The following is a 12,939-nucleotide window of genomic DNA, read 5'->3' as shown; positions in this document are numbered from 1 at the left end:
AGACCTTGACGAGATTTCATACAACATTTACAAATAATTGTTATACTAATCAGGCTAACATTTTGCCTGAAGTGCTCTAAGGTTCTGCCCTGGGAACTCTGCTTTTCCTTGTATATACAGCAGACATTCTTATTCAAGCGTTTGCTGATGATACGTAGATATATACAAGTTTCAAAGTAAACCTAATAATCTTAAAATAAATACTATAAAGAAGCGGAGATTGGTATAAACAATGACTTAAATCTAATAAATCAATTATTATATATAAATAATATATATATAATAATAAAATAATATATATATATATATATATATATATATATATATATATATACATATATATATATATATATATATATATATATATATATATATATATATATATATATATATACATATATATATATATATATATATATATATATATATATATATATATATATATATATATATATATATTAATCTATCAATTATCTGTATAGATTCCATTGAAAAGCCATAATATTTAAGCTTAGCTAGTAAAAGGCATGATTTATTGTATCAAATGCCTTAGACAAATCTAAAAGCGCCAGAACAACAATCTGTTGCTTATCAATAGCGTCCATTACATCATCCAGTACATTTAGTAAAGCTACAGAGGTATGAGGTATTTTCATACCAAAGTTCTCCCTAAAGCCACATTGCGTAGCCGGAATAATGTCATTATCAAAAAAATAACAAATCATCTGATGGTAAAGTACCTTTTCAAATATTCTTGAAAGTACTGGAAGTATACTTATAATGCGCAAGTCGTTATAATTTTCCGGGCTAGCAACTTTTGATAAGGGTTTGCCAATCGAATATTTCCATTGATAATCGGGGAAATAGTGGGCATATGTACTTATCAATAGGGCTACGATACCTTAATATTTTTGGTGAATTCTGATCCACTCCAGTCGCATTAGATTTAATACTATTTAAAATTCGATTTACATCTACATCAGTTGGAAGATTAAGTGTGAAATGCAGATTATCATCAAATGCGCCATTATTATAACGCTAAATTTGTTCATCACAATTCGAAGAATTTTGAAGAAATTGAGAAAAAAAGATGTTAATTTGATTTGGATCAGACAGGTGTTCCATACTTACCAATGCAAACACTTTTTTTTGAAAAATTGTAATATTTATTTAAAACTTTCTTATTTAACAAAAATCACTTTTTGTAAAACTATGAAGTTTTAATCTATAATTTTAATTTAATGAAGGCATTAATCTTAAGATACTATTGAAAAGTCAAATACAAGCTTTACAGAAAAAAATTTACATAAACTGTTTTTATGTTTTTTGAATTTTTAAATAAATTTATTTTATTAGTTAAACATTTATTTTTTCTCTTTAATATCGTCTTAGTTAGTTTTTATTTATATAAGTGATGAAAATTTAAATTATTAAGAACAAATTGCAATTCAAAAATTAAAATAATTTAGCTTTATGGATTATTTTCTGTAATACTTTTATACTAAATAGGATATTTGAAACCATATTAAAGCAGTTATACAGTTCACGCTAAAAAGTTTAGTTTGTAAAAACTAAAATAATTAAACAGAATTATAAGATTTTTGACTAAGTAACGTATATTAATCGATTTATTTAATTATTAAATATGTTTTTATGCTTTCAAGTAAATTTTTCTTAGACGCTAATTACTATTTCTTATATATAAAATGACATTTACTTACGGCAATTAGTGAAATAGAATAAATTGAGGAGTACTTTAATATTCAGAAATTAAACACAGGTAATACTTACAACACAAGCTCTGCAGATGAAGTTTAAATATTTTTTATTCTCTGCCTAAGTAGTTACTAAGTTTACATGAAGAGCCCTATATCATTTGTAGATAATAGTGTGTACAGGGTGATTCATGAGGAAATGTCAATACTTCAGGTATGTATTTAGGGCCCAGAAATCAATATAAAAGTTCATACAAATATGGGTCCGCAAGGCCTTCGTTAAAGTTTTTATTTAATTTTTCTATGTTTAAAATAAAATCTATGATAATGTAAATATTGGAGTAAAAATTGGTATTTGAAGGTTTTTTGGTATGAGGAATACGAATCTAATTTTTGTAGGTGGCGCCACTCATAGGTCTTTTTAGTATTTTTAACAATGACATGTTTTTAGAACGACCAAAAAATTTTCTAATAGATTTCCCAAGTGATTTTCAACTAAGTCTTAATATTTTTCTCCTATAAGATTACCGTGGATTATTAATGGACCAATTAAATGACCATTTAAAATTTCACATTGCACAATATAGCTAAATTTATGTTGGACATTATGTTCTATCGTAGCGTGTTAATTGTGAAGATTATTTATACCATTAGGCGTGAACTATGTTTCATTAGTGAACAAAACATACCTATACAACCTTTGATTTGCATTAATCCAATTACAGAATTGCATTCTTCACTCTCCTGCAAATAATGAATCCGCTGTAAATGAAATGGTTATAAACAATATGAAGATGTCTGCGAACAGACCATTGTGTAACTGGATAAGTATCTGAAAAGAGAACAACTCTTCTAATTCAACATCAGGTTTCACTTTTCTTTTTCAGATTTAATTTTCACCCTTGGAAACATCCCAGATTCTTCAGCAGTAGAGAAAACTTTTAAAAACTGTGGAGAACTTTATTATTAAATAAAAACATTAACAGCCTGTATTTCAGAAACGAAGGTCTTGCGGATCCATATTTGTAAAGACCTTTATGTTTATTCTTAGTTCTTGAGTACGTACCTGAAGTACTGAAATTTCCTTATGAATCACCCTATATCTCAGAAGTTTTATAATAACTTCAATAATCTAAAACTTGTAGTCGAAGTATAAACTTTGCAAATATTATTTTTTTATTTTCGAAATGAACAAACCAATTTTCATTTTTCTATTTTATTTTTTATAGAATAAAAGAGAAACAGATAGAGGAATTTTTTTTTTATAAATGTGAAAATTAAACTTTAGTATTAAGGATGGCCAGTATACTGAACTCTTACTAATTTATTCTTTGTTATTCTTAACATACTATTAAACATAACAAATGAATACTTAAAAATTAAGATATTTCGTACATGAAATTGGCTTTTATAGCAAACTTTTGGCGCCCAGTAAAAAATTAATAAAATTTCTGGTAAATGTTTTTTTTCTCTACATCTTTTTATTTTATTTAAGAACTTAATAAACTCTAAGAAAATATATTAACTCTTTAAATTTCTATAAAATAGCTTGTATTACTTTAATGAACCAGGAAGTTAGTAGCATATAAAATTAAACTGTATTTATTAATCTACAACTGAGATTGGTTTAAATTTTCTCTGATTTAATATGGTTTACCATATGTTTTTCTAAAGTTTGGTTTTTCGTTAACTTATTTGATTTAAAAAATTCCTTAAACTGTTTACAGTGATGGTAAACTGGATATTAAAAAACTAAAAACAAATAAAATTACATTTTCACTCAAGTTAAATAATGCAAAAAAACAACTTTAACGTAATTATTTAATACTAACCTGGTAATAAAACACTTTTAAAAATAATCCTAAACACTAAGACACAAAAAACCGGTATTTAAAACCCATAACACTAAAAGTAAATTCACACGAAAAGAAAGTGTGTTTTCGGAAAACTGTGCTACCACTAAAATTTCAACTCAAAACGAAAAGAGTGAGTATGGTGAGGTGGTGAAACCTGGTGGTTTTCACGAGCGAAATCTCGACGAAGACTGAGTGTTGGTTGTGGAGTAGCGCGACGGCAAAGAAACGAAAGACGTGGTGGCGCGAAAAGCCGTTCGACGCGACTATACGCTAAACTCGACTCTGTATGTATATATGTGTGTATGTGGATAATAGTTATAGTAGTTGTTGAGTGTAGTTTTTTATTTCTTACTTGCAAGAACTTGGAAGTTTGCCGGTTTTCATGGGACCCAGTTGTAATATATAGGGGTCATAAAGAGAACTAAGACTTTGCTAATTTATTGGTTTATGGGTCTAAAGGAAAAACCATTAAAGTTTATTAAAAAGTGGTACAGTCATAACTATATTAAATGAAATCAAAATAAATTGAAAATCACTTATCACCATTTTTCACCATACTTAAGCGCTGTCGTTGGGTGCCAAAAAGTTGATAAATTCTAGTATTGTAGCCTCATATAAATTTATTTTCCCTTATGCAATATGCAATATGCTTATAGTAAGATTCTACATGAAAAATTGAAACTAAATTACAGAATTGCAATTTCCACTTAAAATCACCCTCATGTAAGTAATGAACTAATTGTAAATGAAATGGGTATAAGAAATGTGAAGATTTCTACAAACAGACCGTTGCGTAACTTGATAAGTATCTGCAAAGAGAAAAACTTCTTTTAAGTAAACGTCAGACCTTTTTCAGACATAATTTTCACACTTGCAAACATCCCAGATTTTCCAGCAGTAGAGAAAAGTTATAAAAACTATGAAAAACTTATTAAATACAAATATCAACACTCTGTATTTGGGAAACGATATACTATGGATACAATTACATCGTACTGAAAAACAACGGCGTAGCCGGTGAGTAGCAGAGCGCACGCAAAGCATGCGTGAGCGCTGCCATATTTCGTCTTTATGCATAATGATCGATTCTCCAACCTGTATACAGAGTATGACAATATAAAGTTTGCATTTTCTGGTTTTACAAAATATTTATCACGTCTACCAAAAAAGCCGTTTATAGTGCAAATTTAGAATTTAGCATTAAAAATATTAGTTTTCAAAAGTGGTAAGAGTTTCTGGTGAAATAGATTTAGTATATTTAATAATTTTCTCAGTCCTCTAAATTTGTTCGTCTACTAAATTCGTGTTTATAAATGGTCTTCTTAAGATAACCTCAAAATAAAAGTTATTTGGGGATAAATCTGGAAATCCAAAAGGCAATTTAATATCAGCAGTCCCACTAATAAGATGGCTAGAAAAAGTTATTGTTTAACATTCTTCGACCCGAACCACATTATGAGTAGGACAAGCGTCTTGTTGAAAATAAACCGATTCTTGGTCTAAATGACGGAAGATTTGAATAGCAGGAAAAATTTGGCTTTGCACCAAATCAAGATACGTTTGAGCGTTTTAAGTACCATCAATAAAAAACAGTCCAAACATTCAGTTTTTGAGAATACTGAGTATAAAATAGAAAAGTTATTTGCTCATTTTTTCGACACCTATTATAAGCAATGGAATTTTTTCCCATTCGGTGTGAATTAAAGCAATCGAAAATAGTCAACAAATTTATTTACACACATCACAAAGAAAACACGATCACTTATGACCACTAGAAATATTTATTTTTACTATATTTGTATACAACTATTTATGTCTGGTTTAAATCTTGCGTTAATATTTCGAACTTTACTTCACTGAACTGACAACTGACTACTCTTGGCGATGCGGCTCTTTATATACTCGGCAGAATGCTGTTTTAGAAGATTTCCGCTAACCTTCGAGACGTCGCATGGTGTACCACTTGTGTTATTCTGAAATGTTGGAGAATCAGCTGGTTTTTCGGTGTTTAAAATATCGTTATAACAGAAATGAAGATTCATCTGAAAATAAAATATTTTATAAATAATTTTTCATTTGCTTTTTCCCTACTAATTTTGTTCTAAGAGTGATGTATTGCTATGAAATAACTTATTATCATTGGACTCGATACTTAGGTTTGCTTATTAAAAATAATCAAAACATCGATATTAAATTAACATGACTTAAGTGATGCACACTATATCTTAACTATTGCACATGCTATGTAAATTTCTATAGTCGTCACTTTCGTTCCCTACAAGTATCTTCACTAGAATAGTAAAACAACACTTTCCAGCTATGATTACGAAATATTTTTTTAAATTTAAATCCTTAACTCACTTCTAACACCGTAATATAACTATTAAAATATAAGTTTTATGTAAGATTTGCAGATTTAATTCATTAGTCGTAATATTTACTTTCCTTTTGAAATAATCCTCCCTACGTACTATTATACCTCAGTTGTCTTGATATGACCCAAGAAAAAAAAATTCAATATACCGAGCAAAATCAATTCCTCAGACTGCAATTATTTTTTTAGCTGACTACTAAGTCTTTTTATTTAATTTTATAATAAATTATCAAATGCCTATAAAAGAATTCAGCCAAAAAAAATTAAAGTTAATCCGACAAAGTCAAAATAGTTACTTTCTAGTGTTGACCCAGGTTTGTGGTGGTTAAACGTCCTCGGTATAAGCCATGCTGATTCAAAATAATGAGGTGCTTTTATCTGTTAATTAAAACTTCTATGAGAAAACAATTCACTAATTTCTAAATTATTAATTTGTTTATTACCTACTATCAACTTATTACCACAAAGACCTGTATATATTTTTTTAACAGGAAAAAATGAAACAAACTAGCAGGAATTCCATAGGACCTAGTTTAGAGGTACTTTTTGAGTTTGTTTGAAAGAAACATTCATTCTTTCCCTTCATAAACTTGGTTCTTCCTTGTAACAACCAATTTCTATTTTGTTCGATCTCTCGAATAAAGTAAATATACTTTAATCCTAGCTTTTCTTCAACAGAATAATGTTTTATCAGCAAATTAGTTGGAATTTCAAGCTGCCAATAATGCTAATTTTTAAATATATAAAAGATGGTCAAAAGACAGTGGGTAGCGTTGCTCTATCTAGAGTGATCCACAAGACATTGCCGTCAAGTTCAACAGTTCAGGGGTATTTCTGTAGAGTGCCTCAGGTCTTATTTGTCGCACATAAAGTATGGTGATTTCGGAGTGGGACCATCTTGCCGTGTTCCTATTTGCGGAGGATACCAGTACATTATGGCTTGGTCTAGATTCTATGTGCGTAAGAGCTTAAACTGTTGAAGATCTACATTATTTAATAATAATAATAATAATAATAATAATAATAATAATAAAAAGCCTTTATTTCCAACAGGCAACTTGCCCAATAACAGGAAACAGTTGCAAAATAATGAAAAATATAGTTAAAAAAAAACACAAAACAACCCTAATAGAATGAAAAGAAAAGTAAAGAAAGAAAAAAAGAAAGTAAAAGAAAAAAGTAAAGAAAAAAAGTAAAGTCACAATCTCAAAAGTTATCCAAAAAATTAGAACAAATAACTATTAATATGATATAAAAACCCAATTATAAAAGTTTAACAAGATAATTGCATATTCAACAAAACTAAATTAAATTAACTGCAATATACCTACTAACTATAACTTAAACACATGGGTCTTAATCCTAAGAGTAATAATCCACCAAGATATCGACAATCACATGAACCGGATAGAAATTTATATCGCACATGTGACAGATCCGATTAAATATAGCGCATATTGTATATAGTGGTGATTTCAATAGGATGTTAGTATGAGGCCTTGGCAGAAAGAATGTTAGGGGATGTCTAGCATTAAGCCTAGGCACCATGAAACGTACACCAGAAAGAAGTACACGACTTTTAATTAATCCATTCAGTAACCCATGGAGGAATTTTACAGAGAAGATCATTCTTCTGAGATGTAATGGATGTAGATTGAAGCGTTCCAATATTTGCTGATGATCAAACCCTCTAACTGGATATATGCTATCCTGCCTGAAGGCCAAAAACTTAGCAAATCTACGCTGAACAGATTCAAGGAGACCCACATGATTCTGATAGAGCGGGTTCCATACAATGCAGCCAAACTCCAGTTTTGATCTCACAAAGCAACAAAAAAGGAGTCTTAACGTAGATTCCAAAGTAAAACTCTGAGAACTTCTAATTATGAATCCAAGCCTTCTCAGGGCTGACTTGACTATGTTGTTGAAGTGTGGAACGAATGTAAATTCAGAATCAAATGTGATAACAAGATCAGTAATTTGCTCTAATCTACTCAAAATAGTATCATTAATAAAGTAATCAAAATTTAAGGGTGTTTTTGATCTAGAGTAACTGACCACACTACATTTAGCCGCATTCAAGCCTAATCTGTTAACAGCGCACCATACCTTCAATGTATTTAGGCAGTTCTGAAGAAAAACACAATCCTCCAAACCATATATATTTAAATATAGCTTCAAATTACCGGCAAAAGCCAGCCTATGACAAGTGAGTGACTCAATCAACTCATTTAAAAAAAAAAATAAGAAAGTGGTGAACATGAGTATTGAACAGACCTGTTTTCAATGTCGGATATATATTATAAATCTAAGGCTTTAAGTATTATGTAAAGGGACTAACTATAGGTTCCCTCCAGAATTATTATTAATAGCTGTTTAAGGTTTGAAGATTACATACTGAACTTGGTGGGATTGTGAATCGGTCGATTGCACATGTCCTATTTGCACTTAATCCAATCCAATCTACTCAGAAAGTAAAACGAACTAAGACTGATATGTTTCATATAAAAACCAACTTATCTCTGGATATTACCAGGGGTCATTTTATGGAAGATCTTGCTAAAATTGTTGTTGAAGTAAAACTTAATGCTCCTGTTCAAACAGCCATAAATATTGTGAATTATATTTTTATGTAAAACTTAAAATAGAAAGCAGGATCAAACATTAAAATTCGTAATACAGCTATATCTTTCCACTTTTAAGGAAACCCTCATACGACGATATATTAGGCAATAATTTTATTGAAGTTCTAAGAGGGTTGCATTCATCTTTAATGAATTTAAAGGAGTTACAAATTCTGCTTTAACTCTTTTTCTAATATTTTTTCCAACTGCTTCAACTGTTGCAATGCTTTATGTTCTCTAAAGAAAGAGTGGCTTGCCAAACCTAAGAAGCCAGCTTTGCTGACTAGCTGAGCTAACTTATTACAATCAATCAAAGTGTTCTTACTCAAACAGCATTTTGCAAGTATTTGCGTGTAGCTAGACTTTCCCTGGACACATTCAAATCAAAATCCATTTCAGTTTAATATGCGCAGAAAAAAATGTGTAAGAATAAGTAATATAGTTAGAGGAATTTTCTTTATAAAAAATGTACAAAAATTATTAAAGCAATTTCTATAAAATTATAATTGAAATATCCTTAAAATTGTGATTTAAAGCGTTGCAATTTGGTAACCAATTTTATACAATGTATCGAGAAATCTGAATAATTAAAGTAGGAGATACTGTTACAAAATTAAACAATCATAGATGACACGAAAAATAGAAAAATTTCAAATAACATTAAAAAGTTTGATGCCATATCTTATCAGAAGAAAGTTTACTATTTGTAAGATATTATCTTTCTTATTCGAGAGCCACAAGACAAATTCACTCCCATCATAGTCATCACTGTCTTGAAAAAATATGTTAATGCATATAAAACTTACAAATTGCTTGAAATTCAACTATTTATTTATAAACTGGCGAAAAAAATAAAACTTCTAATAGGTATCTGCTATAAAACTTCCTAGATTCATTAACAGAATCACAATTCAGGGATGGTCTATTTACTATAAAAAAATCTCTGGACTGTCATGTTAAAAAATATCATGAATTTCTGAAGGCTAATTGCACAAACCTACAGCTTGAGTTAATGAAACACAAAAATTTCATTGAAATAAAATGTACTTATATATGTATGTATAATATGTTAAACAAAAGCATCTTTTATTATCATTATTATTAGTTCATTCCTTATTATAAGAGCCACTAATTTATTTCGAAGGAACTCCTTTTCCTTGTTAGATCATTTTCCAGATTTCAGATTCGCGGCATTGATCAATGTCTTTTCAGTTGAATTAGTCGAGGAATATATCGTCTGGATAAAAAATATTGTAATTCTTATTTACTTACTTCGAGTTTTTGAATTAGAACTTTGAATAATACTTTTAGTCTCTATCTTTCACAATTCCATTAATATTACTAACATAACTGATGGTGCTGCTATATTGCTCAAGGTCTAAAATTGGAGATTCCTATATAAACATCTTTTCTTACTTATCCCTAACAGAGTGTTATGTATGAGTCTTAAAACACCTATACTGCAATACTGCATTTACCTACATTATTTTTGCTGACTGGTGAATTCATGATATTACAAGGCATACTGACGTCTAAATCTTCGATCGATCAGAATCAAATTTTTAATTCTTTTAAGAATTCCATGTTCATATTTTCCAGATTTTCTCTATCAACCTCATTTTCCAAAATAACCTGTGTATATCAATAAGAATGCAAATGTTCAGCTGCTGTTAGTGTAAAGGTTGATAGACAATCATAAGAATAGGAAATTAGTAATTAATAAGCAATACAAGTATTTGAGTAAGGGATCCTAATCTAGTTATTATATTTTTTCTTCTTTAATTTTTAAAAAAATATTTTTCGGTTTTATTTAAAGTGGCCTTTTGGTTTCTGTTTATTTTTTTTGTTTCAATCCTTTAAATTTTATTCTTATAACCTTAATTATTTCATTGTATTTCAGCGTTAATAATAAAAATTAAAAAACACTACTGGTGCTTATAACTTTCAGTTTCTTCTTATAGATAAAAAATGTCTTATACAAATGCTGGAGGAAACGATAAGTATTTGTTATCGAATATAAAAACATTACAATTATATTTTTTTGCGTAATAGTTCATAAATAATGATTCGAATCGAACAAATCTTAAATGTCTTATAATTATATACAGTGTGGTGACTTTAACTGGAATAAATTCAGTTAAAACTTATCAAAATTTATCTCGCAAAATTCCTGAGATCCGTCGATTTTTGTTTATTTTTTTTCACATTTCAAGATAGTTTTTGTATTTTTTCACCTACAGGGAGGGTCCAAATTAACCCTAACTTTTTTTTTCAAATGGAAAGCCACTTTTTTTAAACTCTCATTGAAAAGAGCCCTTTTTCTTGATTAAATTGCCCTATTTAATCAAGAAAGGAGAATAACGAAAAAAAAAACCATTAAATTATTAAAAGTTGCGTTTAATGTATAAGATGCTTAAAATCAGCACCATTTACTTGTTGGCAAAGCCCAAGACGATAATAAAATTCGTTTCTGACATTTTCTAACACTTCTGCAGATATTTGTCGGATTTCTTGCCTAATACGTTCTTTGAGTTTGTCTAAGTTTGACTTAAGTGATGCACACTATATCTTAACTATTGCACATGCTCTAACATGCTATGTAAATTTCTATAGTCGTCACTTTCGTTCCCTACAAGTATCTTCACTAGAATAGTAAAACAACACTTTCCAGCTATGATTACGAAATATTTTTTCAAATTTAAATCGTTAACTCACTTCTAACACCGTAATATAACTATTAAAATATAAGTTTTATGTAAGATTTGCAGATTTAATTCATTAGTCGTAATATTTACTTTCCTTTTAAAATAATCCTCCCTACGTACTATTATACATCAGTTGTCTTGATATGACCCAAAAAAAAAATTCAATATACCGAGCAAAATCAATTGCTCAGGCTGCAATTTTTCTTAGCTGACTACAATAAGTTTTTTTATGCCATGCTGATTCGAAATAATTAGGTGCTTTTATCTGTTTATTAAAACTTCTATGAGAAAATATTTCACTAATTTGTAAACTATTAGTTTGTTTATTACTTACTATCTAATTATTACCACAAAGACCTGCATATATTTTTTGAACATGAAAGAATGAAACAAACTAGCAAGAATTCCATAGGACCTAGTTTAAAGGTACTTTTCAAGTTTGTTTGAAGAAAACACTTTTTATTTTATTCACTCTGTCGATTATAGTAAATACTTTAATTCCAACTTTTCTTCAACATAATAGCATTTTATCAGCAAATCAATTGGGATTTCAAGCTGCCAATAGTGCTATTTTTAAAAACAGTGCATCCCAAAAGTTATGTCTAAATTCATTTAAAATTCAGGGGTGTGTTCGAAAAAAAAATGCTCGGACCCGTCAATTTTTATTTTAAGTTGCGCATTTTTGTACGTGAAGTTTGTATATACAGGGTTGCTCAAAAATAAATTACGACCATCAACTTCATTTTTTCAAATGAAAGCACCTTTTTTTTATTTCATCTTTGAATTTCGCGTGGAATTCTACGTATGTTTCATGCATGATGTCCTATACTTAAAGTCAACAGTTATCGAAAAAAAGACGATTAATGTAACAAATAAAAAAAGAGCAAAAATTAAGTTAAATGTTCAAAATGGTTGCTATTCACGGCTTGACAATATCCAAGGTGATCAATAAAGTCTCGTTGCACATTTTCAATCATTTCCGGAGTTATCGCACACACTTCTCTGCGAATTCTCTCTTTCAAGTCGTCTAGATTATTTGGCCCATTAACAAATACCTTCGACTTGAGGTATCCCCACAAAAAAAGTCCATTGGTTTCAGGTCAGGCAACCTAGCAGGCCAATTGATGGGTCCTCTCCTTCCTATCCACCGATTAGGAAAGGTTTTATCCAAAAATGTACCCACAGTGGCAGCATAGTGCGGAGGAGCGCCATCTTGCTGGAAAATTAGTTCTTCGTCAGGATAGTCTGGGTCCAATGGATTTGGAAATAAAGCTAGTAATGCTGGAACTAATGCAAATTGGAGAAAATCGAGATACACTTGTCCCGTTAAAGTCTGTTCAAAGAAAAAGGGACCTATTACTCTTCCGCGCACTATTCCACACCACACATTTAGTTTTTGAGGGTACTGGGTGTTTACCTCCATCATCCAATGCGGATTTTCTGTTACCCAATATCGACAATTTTGTCTGTTCACACTACCATTCAAACAGAACGTGGCTTCATCGGAAAAAAATAATATTTGTTACTTAATTATTATTTAGATTGCACATGTTTTGTAAGCGTTCACAAAACTCATTTCGCCTATCAAAATCGTCATCAAATAACTCTTGCACAGGAATAACTTTGTAGGGGTGATATTTGTGCTTTTTAACTATTCGGTGAACT

General features: G+C 29.7%; 1 protein-coding gene across 3 annotated transcripts in view; it reads right to left on the bottom strand.

Annotated features, from left to right (window-relative positions):
* The window catches only part of LOC126738566 (uncharacterized), a 306,318-nt gene extending 302,498 nt beyond the window's left edge, over positions 1–3,820 (bottom strand). For all 3 annotated transcript variants that reach the window (XM_050443955.1, XM_050443954.1, XM_050443956.1), the window contains exon 1: positions 3,548–3,820. The gene's annotated coding sequence lies outside the window, so the exon portion shown is untranslated. The remainder of the gene's footprint in view (positions 1–3,547) is intronic.
* Positions 3,821–12,939: the final 9,119 nt, after the last annotated feature.

The sequence above is a fragment of the Anthonomus grandis genome, chromosome 7, assembly GCF_022605725.1.
Source record: "Anthonomus grandis grandis chromosome 7, icAntGran1.3, whole genome shotgun sequence".
Classification (NCBI taxonomy): Eukaryota; Metazoa; Arthropoda; class Insecta; order Coleoptera; family Curculionidae; genus Anthonomus; species Anthonomus grandis.
This window is presented reverse-complemented; position numbering and strand designations above follow the sequence as displayed.